The 13,271-nt window shown below is 44.1% G+C and overlaps 1 pseudogene; it reads right to left on the reverse strand.

Moving 5' to 3' along the window:
• Window positions 1-9,530: 9,530 nt before the first annotated feature.
• On the reverse strand, window positions 9,531-9,734 carry LOC127189901 (60S ribosomal protein L39-like; annotated as a pseudogene).
• Window positions 9,735-13,271: the final 3,537 nt, after the last annotated feature.

The following is a 13,271-nucleotide window of genomic DNA, read 5'->3' on the forward strand; positions in this document are numbered from 1 at the left end:
TGAGGTCCAGAAATTTGATAGTGTGGAGCAGTGACCCTTTTCCCCTTCCCCTTTTCGTTTCCTGTGACCATCTCTTTTAAGACTATCCGATTGAATAGGGCATGAGTACACACACTGGCCAATGGGGAAAACAGGCCGCCACCACCTGAGTTAGTCTAAAAACCAAGTGCACTTCCAGCCTCTGTGTATCCAGTCTTCCTAGCATACTTTCCTTACCAAGAATGAAGTTCAGACTCTTCATTGAAAGAGTGGTCTCAAGCCAGGTGTGGAGGCGCACCCCTTTAATCCCAGCACTCGGGGACAGAGGCAGGCAGATCACTGTGAGTTTGAGGCCAACCTGGTCTACAAAGCGAGCCCAGGACAGCCAAGGCTACACAGAGAAACCCTGCCTCAAAAAAACAAAAAAAAAAAAAAAAAAAAAAAAAAAAAAAAAAACCAAAAAACAAAAAACAAACAAACAAAAAAAAAATAGTGGTCTCTCTGTGACTGTATTTCTAACAATCCTATTACTGCAAAACAAATAAACAAATAAAACCACTTCTTATACTAACTAGCTTTTATTGTCAGATTGAGACAACCTAGTGTCACTAGGGAAAATGGAACCTCAACTGAAAATCACCTTAATCAGATTGACCTTTGGCCCTGTCTATAAGATATTGTCTTGATTGATTATTGATCTGAGAAATCACAGCCCACTGTGGACAGCACCTATCCTAGGCAGGTGGGCCTGGGCTGTTTGAAAAAGCTAGCCTAACAAGCCAAAGGAAGCAAACTTTTGGTTCTGGTTTTGGTTTTGAAACAGAGTCTATGTCTATGTAGCCCTTGTTGTCTTGGAACTCTATGTAGAGCAGGCTGGTTCGAACTCACAAAGATCTGCTTGCTAGGATGAAAGGCGTGTGCAAACACACCTGATTGGTCTTTGGTCCTTTTCTCCAGATTCCTGCCTTGAGTTCCTGTCCTGACTTCCTTCAGTGATGAACTGTAACCTAGAAATGCACAATGCATCTTGCTCCCCAGGTTGGTCATGGTGTGTATTATAGCAACAGGACACTTCTCTAACAGATGGACAAACCAAGATATAACCTTGGCAATGATGTTTTCAAAGACAAAGCAAGAGGTAATAGTGGAGAGTTACAATTATATCTGATTCCTTTTTGTGATTTTTGACTCTGAACACCAACCGCCCCCACAACCCAACTTCCAGGGCCAAATGCCATGGTCAAATCTTCTCCCTATTTCTGTAAATACTGTGGGCTTGCCCTGTTTGGTTGCCCCTTGCTCATCTCCTGTTTGAAACCCACTTTTCCTCCTGTTCAAGGAACATTAAGTCAAAGAACTGCCAGAGAGGAGGGAAAAGTCCAAACAATCACAGATGGCAGACTCGAAAATTTAATTTAAAATCATTCTTTATTATCCAAAATATTAAAATTAAAGCCATAAAGCCCAAAGGAAAACACAGATTAAAGCCCCCAGTGTTTCACAGTCTCTTCCTCAGGGGGTCCCCAAAACATTGACTGAGAATGCTTTTGAAAAGAAAGCAGGGGTGCTGGAGCAAAGAGCCAGCTGTAGATCACTGAGCCAAACGCTCAGTGACTGACCCAATCAGCTTCCCTTAAAGCCAAACACCAACTGTTTCATATGCAATTAATGATTGCCCTGGCAAATTAAAGTGCATCAAGTCGTCACAGGCATCCTTGAATGACAAGGCACACAACAGTCACAGGTAGCTCATCCCTGGCATCTACATAATGATATTACTAGGCTAATCTGGGCTTGGAGATTTAATTCTGCAAAACACCATGTGCTAAATATTTATATTCATAAAGGGCTGGAAAAATGTTCGCATGCTACCTCTTGGCTCCCCATTTATCTGGACTAGGCCTCGGGCTCACTTGCTGGCTCTGTGGTAGAGGGTAAAAAGCATCGGTTGATGTCATTAGAATCCCACTGTTTCTGGTCCCCAACTTCACTCTTTAAAAAACAGCTTATTGCTGGATTGGGTATTCGGAGGTACCCAAAAAAAGAGCAAAGCCTCTCTCTTCCCTGGCAATGCCAAAGCCAGAAGCCCCTTCGTATTTCAGGGCTAAGAAAGGGGCAGCAGGATGGATGGATATGTCTGTTCCTCATTCTTTGGTGCAGAAAATCAGAGTCCAGAGGGGAAAACAAAGACCATTTCTGCCATTCTTTACAGATCTTGAATGCTCAGAGAAATCTCAGGCATCTGATTTGGGAAGGTCACTGTGTTTGAACTATAAAACTGAAGAGGAAAGCCTTTCCAAATAATCTTAAGTAAGCCAGGCTGATGGGAAGGGAATGTGTTTTGTGGCCTTTCAGATTTGTCTGTTTCCTCTACTGAAGGCTGAGTCTGAGCTATGGCCCTTCCGAGCACACCAGCATATAAGTCGTGGGCCCTAAAGGGCTTGACTGAGCCTACACTCTCAGAGGAGAGCCAACATTATTTGTGTCCACCCAGACACTGATTTCCTCTCTCTATTGGCATTTGGAAACCAAATTGTTCAATCTAGTCCCCTATGCGATTTCTCACTCCCCAGCAGCAAAGGCAGACGATGGAGCCTGTCTGTTCCCTGTGCACACCAGGACTTGAAGCCTTCAGCAGCTTTTCCAGGCTCAGCATATTACAATCAAGATGGGACCAGCCAGTAAAAATTACATTGATTGCAATCTAGAAAGATTAACCAGCCTTAAGGGTCTCATGGCTGTGCTTTGCATTTTTCAATTTCCTACAATTAAGTTAACAACAAATAATATTGACAAATAAACTGCCAGATCACTGACTGAAGAAGCCCTTCAAAAGGAAAGGGAGACTGGTTCTGCAAGTCTGACCATTGCCTGCTCTCAAGATTCAACTCGAGCCCTGTGGTGTCACACACCTTTAATCCCAGCACTCAGGAGGCAGAGGCAAGCAGATCACTGTGAGTTCGAGGCCAGCCTGTTGCACAAAGTGAGTCAGGGACAGCCAAGGCTACACAGAGAGACCTTGTCTTGAAAAACCAAAAAAAAAAAAAAAAAAAAAAAAAAAAAAAAGATTCAGCTTGAGGCAGGGGATGTAGCATAGTGGGTAGAGTGTTTGCCTAGCATGCATGGAGTCCTGGGTTCAGTTCCCAGCACTACATAAACAGGGCATCGTTGTTCGCACCTGTGATCCCAGCACTCAGGAGGTGAATTCAGGAGACTCAGAAGCCCACAGGCATCCTCAGCTACATAATAAAATTGAGGCCAGCCTGGGCTACATAATACCCTGCCTCCAAATGAATAATCTTGCTACCAAACCAATAACCCAACCTCCAGCCTGTGTGAGTCCCAGCCTGTTGGACAGCGGCATTCTGAAGCTTCTTGGGTGCAGGGGAAGGAGAATGATCATTGACCTTATTCCTAAAAGCATTTACTAGACAGGCTAGCTTGACTCTTGCACTCCCACTACCTTTGAGAAAATTTTCCTGGTTTTCATTGATTTCTCCGTCTCCTTCTGGAGACAATTCAGAATGATACTATATTCATCATGAAGCACAAATATGTCGTCTCACCCATTAATTTGGGAGTCACAAGTTCTACAGTTGGACATGGTGATGCATGCATGTAAGTCTAGCACACAGAGGATGAGACAGGAGGATTGTTGAGTTCAAGGATAATAGGGGTTACATAAAGAGGTCTTGTTTCTTTTTCTTTCTTTCTTTCTTTCTTTCTTTCTTTCTTTCTTTCTTTCTTTCTTTCAAGATTTATGTATTATTATGTATACAGCGCTCTGCCTGCATTTATACCTGCAGGCCAAAAGAAGGCATCAGATGGTTGAGAGCCACCATGTGGTTGCTGGGGAATTGAACTCAGGACCTCTGGAGGAGCAGTCAGTGCTCCTAACCTCTGAGCCATCTTTCCAGCCTTGAGAGGTCTTGTTTCAAAGAGCGACAGAGAAAGAACAATCTGAGACCTCAAGACATTATAATCATTTGGCATTGACAGTGGCTTTTGATCCTGTGCTTTTAATCATAAAATGGCCATATAGACATTCTTTTAAAATGATTTACTTATTTTATGCGCATTGCTGGTTTGTTTGCATGTATGTCTGTGTGAGGGTATTGGATCCTATTGAACTGGAGTTATCCACAGTTGTGAACCACTATGTGGTTGTTGGGAATTGACCCCGAATCCTCTGGAAGAGCAGCCAGTGTTCTTAACCACTGAACCATCTCTCCAACCCCTTTACTTTATATTTTACTGGAGGGTTTTTTGTTTGCTTGTTTGTTTTTTGTCTTTTTGAGACAGTATGTCACACTGTAGTTTAGGTTAGCCTAAAACTCACCTGTGTAGGCCAGGCTGCCTCAAGCTTATGGCAATCCTCCTGCTTATCCCCCCAAGTTTGAGGTGATAGGCACAAATCACCACACTAGACTTGAATGTTCAGTTTGATCCTCCAGCCTCAGCACCCTGAGCAGGAGATTATCCTTCTGCACCACAGGATCCAGAGTTCTGATTACACAAAGGGTGTATATGAACCTATTATAGTTATGTATTTAATGTGTGGGAAAGTTACACATGCTAGGGTGATTCATTGAAGGTCAGGAGATAACTTTGGGGAGTCAGTTCTCTCCTACCATGTGGCTCTCTGGGATGGAACTCAAAGTCCTTAGGCTTGGTGCTGTCTCCCCTCCTCCTCTCTCTTTCCCTCCCTCCCTCTCTCCTTTCCTCCCTCCCTCCACCTCTCTCTTTTTCCTTGTAGCTGAAAGCTCTGAACTTCTTCTGGATCCTCCTGTCTTCCCTGCGTGCCCTTCCTGTCCAGTAAATCTGTCTAGTGTCCAGACCTTATCTAACCTCAAACCAACAACTTGTAGAAATCCCCTCCATAGATTCCACTCCTCTTTGTACCTTGAAGCCAGATAGATGGCACCAAAAAACTCTCTCTGTCCCTCTGCTTTTCATTTGTGTTTGGCTAACAAGAAAAATGAGATTAAAACACAGGAGGGGGCCGGGTATGGTGGCGCATGCCTGTAATCCCAGCATTTGGGAGGCAGAGGCAGGCGGCGGATCTCTATGAGTTTGAGGCCAGCCTGGTCTACAAATCGAGTCCAGGACAGCCAAGGCTACACAGAGAGACCCTGCCTCGAAAAACAAATAAACAAACAAATAGAATGCAGGAGGGAAGAGATGCTGAGATGGGACTCTTCCAGATGTTCCTCAGCTGGGTTGCCCATCCTTCCTTTTGGAAGACCATGGCTGTCATCAAGGTTATCATCTTATATCTGCCTTCTTAGAGTCTTGGTAACTAACCATTCTCCCATCCTTTGGCACTTCAGGCATGTTGCTAGCAGTCTTTCTTTCTTTCTTTCTTTCTTTCTTTCTTTCTTTCTTTCTTTCTTTCTTCTTATTTAAAGATTTACTTATTATTATGTATACATTGCTCTGTCCACATGCCAGAAGAGGGCATCAGATCACATTATAGATGGTTATGAGCCACCATGTGGTTGCTGGGAATTGAACTCAGCACCCCTTGGAAGAACAGCTAGTGCTCTTAACCTCTGAGCCATCTCTCCAGCCCCGCTAGCTAGATTTCTTGATAGCATTCCTAAATCCTGCCCAGATCTTTAAAATATGGTTCATGTAGCCCAGGGTGACCTCAAATTCACTATGTATAGCTGAGGATACTCTTGGACTCTTGAGTGTCTGCCACCACCTCCAGAGTGCTGGGATTACAGGCATGGACCATCATGACCACTCCCAGTTTATACCTTGCTGCGGATCAAATCCAGGGCCTCGTGCATGCTAGGCAAGCAGCCTACCAACTAAACTACATTGCCGGCCTAGGCTCTTAATCTACAGGGCGATCATGTCTGCATGTGCCAGCGCTCTGATGATACAGGCCCCTCTGTTGCCAGGAAGCCCCATTAGTGTATATTTTCATGTTGTACTTCCTCTAGAATGGTGGTTCTCACCCTTCCTAATACTGCAGCTCTTTAATACAGTTCCTCATGTTGTAGTGACCCCAAGCATAGAATTTTTTGACACTGTTATAAATTGTAATGTAAATATTTTTGGAAATGGAAGGTTGCCAAAGGGATCGTGACCCACAGGTTGAGAACTACTGCTCTAGGGAGGGGAAAAAAAAAAACTTCTTGGATGGATAAGTTGGATTTTTTTTCCTTCCTTCCTTTCTTTCTTTGTTGTGTTTTTGTTGTTGTTTTTTTTCCAGACAAGGTTTCTCTGTGTAACCTGACTGTCCTGAAATTCATTCTGTAGATGGGGCTGGCCTTGCATTTAGAGATCTATCTGCCTTCCAAGCGCTGGGATTAGAGTGTGCACTATCTTTGTTTCTTATCCATCTGAGAGTGATGAGACTGAGTGTTTAACCCTCTCTAATAGAGATAATCTTAAATTTGACCACCTCCTTCTCAAATGGCACTTTGAGGAGACAGAGGGGAACTAAAAAAAAAAAAAAAAAAAGTAAATGCCTAAGAAGTACTAGCAGCCAGATAAAGGAAATCGTCAACATGAAGGAGTAGTTGTGCCGAGCTCTGATGAAGTCCAGTTAGAGTAAACAACCTGCGCAAACAGACCCAAGTCTGCAGACGCAAGTGTGATGAAGACTGTTTGTCAAACAGTCTAACAAATTGAGGCACAGAAATCCGGGGAAAGATAGCTTTGTCAGCACAAACAGCTCAATGCTGATTTAAACTCTCAGGTCCGGAAAAACCAAATAAAATGTGTATAAGCAAGTCTATAGCTAGATATATACACACATACTATTTTTTTTATAACCAAAGTGAGCACTTTTTGTTTGTTTAGACAAAGGTTTCTGTATTGGACACTACTGCTAATAAATAAGACACAGAACACAGCATACAAACAAACAAACAAACAAACAAACAAACAAATCTTAGCCAGGCATGGTGGTGCACACCTGTAATCCCAGTACTTGGGAGGCAGAGGCAGGCAAATCACTGTGAGCTCAAGGCCAGCCTGGTCTATAAAGTGAGTCAAGGACAGCCAAGGCTACACAGAGAAACCCTGTCTCAAAAAACCAAAACCAACCAACCAAACAAACCAAAAACAAATAAAGAAAATCACTTTTTGGGGGGATAATTTCATATATGTTTGTGGTTTTTCGAGACAGGGTTTCTCTGTGTTAACATCCCTGGTTATCCTGGATTCCCTATGTAGACAGGCTGGCCTTGACTCACAGAGATGCGCCTGCCTCTGACATCCAAATTCTGGGATTACGCTCAATTGGTGGCGCACACCTTTAATCCCAGCACTTGGGAGGCAGAGGCAGGCGGATCACTGTGAGTTCGAGGCCAGAGCCTGGTCTACTAAGCGAGTCCAGGATAGTCGAGGCTACACAGAGAAACCCTGTCTCAAAAAAAAAAAAAAAAGAAAAAGAAAAAGAAAAAAGAAATATGTTCCAGAGGAGTCTCTACCCAACTTTTTCCTCTAGCCACGAAGGTAGGCTTTTTTTCCTTTGAGAGTCACACATTTTGTGCATTGCCTTGGGGCCCTTGCCACCAGTCCAGTCCCCATCATCCATCCTTTGTGGACTCCTTTGCAGCTTCCTCCTCCATTGCTTGACCTGAGAATGCATGGTTCTCCTGGACTCCTCCCTCAACCTTCTGCTGCGCTCTCCCAAGTCAATCCCTCCCTTTCAGACACCCCTGTGTGAGGTATGGAACCTTTCTCTTGCTTCCATTTCCAAATAGCCAAGGACTTCTCCACGGGCTGAATCCTCACAGAAGCACCACAGATACCTTGAAGCAATATGTCCAGAAAAGAACTGGTTATCCGTCCCTTCTATTGTGCTCCCTGTCTCAAAAAGTGGTATTCCTCATCCATCCTGTTTCCTGAATCGCATACCTAGGAGTCATCTTTGACACATCCCTTTGACACCCTCCATGACGTATCTAATCAATCACCAAGTCTCACTGATTCTTTTTCTGTAGTGTCTCTGAAATCCAGCTCTTCCTTCTGGTTTTCACCACCTCCCTCATTCGGGCTGCCACCATCTCTCTCAGGAAGATTTCCTCCTACAAACTCGCAAACTCATAATCCTTTTCCCAGCCTCCAGCTGTGCTCCATTCTAATCTATTCTCCACCCTGGGCTCTGAGTGATTTTCTAAAAATACAAATCTGACCATGCTGCAGCCCTGCTTAACATTTTTCAGTACTTTCCCACAGCCCCCAGGATAAAGTACAAATGCCTGAATTTGGCCTGTGAGCTGAAAATCAAGATATTAATAGTCCATGAAGTACATATCCCAGATGCAAAGGGTGTTAGCTGGCTCACCTGACCAGCTTGTGCCAGCTGAATAATATTTATTTATTTATTTATTTTTAAATAACATACACACACACCCCTAGACTAGAAACGGAAGTCCAGCCTCCCTGTTCTCTCTGCTCAGTCATTGGCTCTTGGCTTCTTTATTAGTTAATCAGAGATAATTGGGGAGCAATGTTTACACAAGATTGATCCAGGAGATTCTTCATAGAAACGGCAACACCCTTGTCTGAACTGAAACCAGATCTCAGGGTACAGAAATTAGCATCTAAATACACAGTGCATTAGACTAGCACCCAACACTCCACTGCATCCTCTGCTGTCTGCTCTAGGGACACCCACCCTTCCCCTAATGTCATACTAGCCTTGATTTTGTTCCAAGTCTATACCATCAAATGCTTGGCCACCTATGTCTTTACGAAGCTTCTTTGTTGGTGATGGTGGTGGTTTTGGTTTTGATTTTTTGAGACAGGCTTTCTCTGTGTAGTCTTGGCCGTCCTGGAACCCACTCTAGACCAGGCTGGCTTCGAACTCAGAGATCCACCGGCCTCTGCCTTCCAAGTGCTGGGATTAAAGATGTGCACTACCACCTGGTAGAGGGTCTCACTGCATATGTAGCTCTGGCTGGCCTGGAAGTCATAGAGAGTCTCCTGAAGGCTGGGATCAAAGGTGTGCAACATTGACACCCACTTTGTATTTCTCTGAGAATCAGGAAGGGAAGGGAAAATGTTCCCTTTTTAGCTTCCAATGAAATCACTATCACTCCTGCCAAATCAAATACAATCTTCCCCAAATTCTTCTCATCTCTTGATCAAGCCTATAGTGGATTTTTAAGTTTTTTGTTTTGTTTTGTTGGTTTTGTTGTTGTTTGTTGTTGTTGTTTTAGTATTGAAGATTGAACCTAGGGCCTTATGCATGCTGGGCCATATCCCTTCTTACTAAATTGGCTGGACTGGCTTTAAATTTTTGATCATCCTGATTCAGCCTCCCCGGAGTGGCTAGGATCACAGGCCTGCACACTAGCCCTAGGGAGTTGGTGGGTTTCTGTTAGTTAATTTCTGTTCCAGTCTACTTAGATCTTAGATAAGCCGTTCCTGGGAAATTAGCCAGCATATTTTTATTTTTTGGAATCATTCTACATGTTATTACTGAACAAACCACACCCCCAGTTTAGACATGACCAAGTCTCCAGGTTAAAAATGCTGAACTCCATCTGGTTTGATCGATCCAGGACCACGATGCAGTATACAGCTCAGCCTTGCCATTGTGTGAATCCTTGCAATCCCAGCTTCGCTCTCCTTCAGTGTCTTCTCTTGGAGTTGTATCTGATCTTGCTACCAGTTTTCATCAGAATCCATTGAGGAACAGGATGGTTTTGCTTTAGTTTCTTGGCCAGGAATCACTTGATTCTGAAAGTCTTGTGAGAAGACGTGACGAGACACCGAGTCTGATGCATGGCACGCGATGGAGGAGGAAAGGAGAAGAGCTGATGGGCATATTTTATGGTTTGTTTTGTTGTTTTTCAGTTTTTTGAGACAGGGTTGCTCTGTGTAGCTTTGACTGTCCTGGAACTCACTTTGTAGATCAGGCTGGCCTGGAATTTGCAGAGATCTGTCTGTCTCTGCCTCCTCAAAGGCTGGTATTACGGGTGTGCACCACCACACTCGGCTGTGGGACATATTTTAGGGAGAAGAAAGAAAAGAGAACTTTAGCATTTGGAAGGCACATTAGGAATGGAGGAATACACTGGAGAGCCAGAGGTCAGCAAGAAGACCTTGGGCATCTAAATGCCAAGGTAGTGATCTCAAATGTGGCCACAGGTTAGAATCATTTGGGGCTTTAAAAAAAAGTGCCGTTGTTGGGCTGGGTGGTGGTGCCACATGCTTTTAATCCCAGCACTTGGGAGGCAGATCGGCAGAGTTTGAGGCCAGCTTGGTCTATAAAACAAGTCTAGGACAGAGAAATCCTGTCTTGAAAAAGCAAAGAAGAAGAAGAAGAAGAGAAGAAGAAGAAAGAGCCTCCCCTTCTCTAAAAAGGGTAGGACTGGGAAAAGAAGAGGAAGGGGCTTGGGATCAGGTTGTAAAGTGTAAATTAAAAAAGAAAAGCTGGTGGTGGCGGCCCATGCCTTTAATCCCAGCAGAGACAGGCAGATAGCTGTGAGTTTGAGGCCAGCCTGGTCTACAAAGCAAGTCCAAGACAGCCAAGGCTACACAGTGAAACCTTGTCTCAAAAAAAAAAAAAAAAAAAAAAAAAAAAAAAAAAAAAAGTTAAAATTAAAAAAGAAAAGCACTCTGGAGGCAAAGGCAGGCAGATCAAAGACAGCCTGGTCTACCTACATGGTGCGTTCCAGGTCAGCCAGAGCTAAACAATGAAATCCTGTCTCAAATAAACCCAAAAGTAGAGACCAGTGGAGGAAGATACTTGATATCTACCTCTTGCCTCTACATGAGCTTGCACAAAGAAGTGAGAATGAGAATACACACATGTGTGTACAAACATGCTACACACAGAGAGAAAAGAAAAAGGCATAGTGACACATGCTTATAATCCTAGTACAGGGAAGGCAGAGGGGGGTGATGCAAATTGTGGACCGTTCAGGGTTTCCTAGCAAGACCTCTCAAATACATAAACCAATAGAAGTTTAAGAACAAATTGTGAGGCTGGAGAGATGGTTTAACAGTTTAAGAGCAATGGCTTCGCTGGGCACGGTGGCACACACCTGTAATCCCAGTACTAGAGGAGGCAGAGGCCGGCGGACCTTTGTGAGTTCAAGGCCAGCCTGGTCTACAAAGTCGAGGACAGAGAGTCTACACAGAGAAACCATGTCTCTAAAAACAAAACAAAACAATGTATATGTTTCTTTAGTTATTTTGTGGGTAAGACATACCTGGCATGGTGTGGTGGTCAGAGGACAACTTGCAGGAGTTATTTCTCTTCTTTTACACATGGGCTCCAGGATAGAGTTCAGCTCATTAGGCTTCCTGGCAAGCCCCCGCCCCCTTTTTTTTAACCCTCTGAGCCATTTTTTTTTAAATTTATTTATTTATTATCGTGTATACAGTGCTCTGCTTGCATGTACTCCTGCAAGCCAGAAGAGGGAGCCATATCACATTACAGATGGTTATGGTATGAGCCACCATGTGGTTGCTGGGAATTGAACTCAGGACCTTTGGAAGAGCAGGTGGTGCTCTTAACCACTGAACCATCTCTCCAGCCTCCCTCTGAGCCATTTTAACTAGTCTCTTTTTGTATTGTTGTTGTTTCCTGAGACAGGGTTTTTCTGTGTAGCCCTAGCTGTGCTGGAACTCATTCTGTAGACCAGGCTGGCCTAGAACTCACAGAGATCTGCCTGCCTCTGCCTCCCAAACACTGGGATTAAAGGCACGTGTCACCATTGCCTAGCTGTAATTTTTTTGTTGTGGTCGTTGTTTTCTTTTTGAGACAAGGTTTCTCTGTGTAGCCTTGGCTGTCCTAGACTCACTTGGTAGGCCATGCTGGCCTCAAACTCACAGTGATCTGCCTGCCTCTGCCTCTGCCTCTGCCTCTGCCTCTGCCTCTGCCTCTGCCTTCTGAGTGCTGGGATTAAAGGTGTGTACCACCATGCCGGGCTGTAATTTTTTTTTTTTAGATGTGTCTGTGTGTATGCCCTCAGATACCAGGAAAAGATGTAGTGCGGAGCACACACCTCTAATCCCATCTAATCATACTGCTGTTTTACTATGAAACCTTAGCACTTAATAACTTAGCAGTTTTATTCTTGAGACAGGATCCCACTCTGTCGCCCAGACTAACATGGAATTTGCTATAAAATCCAGGCAGGCCTCAACTCAAAGCAATATTCTGTGTACAGCTTCCCACGTGCTGAGATTACAGGCACAAGCCTTCACCCTCGGCAGTAACTCAGCTTTAGATAAGTGGTAATGATAGGGTTAGTCAGTGCAGTGGTCCAGGGCACAAGGAGCCATATGTAATGGAGGTTGTGTTCATAGCTGCAGCCGCACACTCTGGCTTTCCCCAGACAGTAGTAATGAGGACCTGGCACACGGTAGCACACTGCAACTCCAGTCATGTCATGTCCTCTAAGACAGACAGAAATTTTAGATTAAAGTTCTGCAAAATCAGGAACAGAAACAGTTTCCTGAAAGCCAAGCTTTCTCCCACACACATCCTTTTCCTGTGTAGAAAGGCATGGCATCACTTTTTCTTTTTTCTTTTCTTTCTTTCTTTCTTTCTTTTTTTTTTTTTTTTTAGGTTTTTTTCGAGACAGGGTTTTTCTGTGTAACAGCCCTGGCTGTCCTAGACTTGTTTGTAGACCAGGCTGACCTTGAACTCATAGAGATCCACCTGCCTCTGCCTCCCAAGTGCTGGGATTAAAGGCATGCACCACTATGCCCCGCTCTGTTCCGCTTTCTTAAAACTGGCACTCCATTCAGAGAAAGTGACCAAGGTTAAACATTGTTGGCTTGGGGGAATTTGGTCATTACCAGCACAGAAGTCATCGTGTTTTTATGGTTGTGCCTTTTGCAATGAGGTAGTTTCTGAATTTAATGTCACGGGTCACTTCATGTGGCAGGGTGGTCATATGGGCAATGTATCTCTGGATATTTTTCTCCTGACACAAGATCTCATGTAGCTCAGGTTGATTTCCAACTTGCTATGTATCCAAAATGACCTTGAATTTCTTCCTACCAAGTACTGAGATTACAGATGCTCGCACTAAACCTTTCTCATGTGGTGTTGGGGAGGAGCCCAAAGCTATGCTAAGCCAAGCACTCTACCAGCCGAGCTGTCTCCTCAGCCCTTTTATTGTTTTGTTTTGCTGTGTATACGTGTTTATTTAGGTGTTTATGTGTGTCCATGTGTGTATATGTGTGTGTGTGGAGAGAAGAGATTGCTATCTAATGTGGATCCTCAGGCATTGCCTATCTTGATTTGTGACACAGGAGCTCCCATTGGCTTGGAGCTCATCGAATAGCAAGCCCTAGATCTCCCC

The sequence above is a fragment of the Acomys russatus genome, chromosome 5 (assembly GCF_903995435.1).
Source record: "Acomys russatus chromosome 5, mAcoRus1.1, whole genome shotgun sequence".
In the NCBI taxonomy this organism is placed as follows: Eukaryota; Metazoa; Chordata; class Mammalia; order Rodentia; family Muridae; genus Acomys; species Acomys russatus.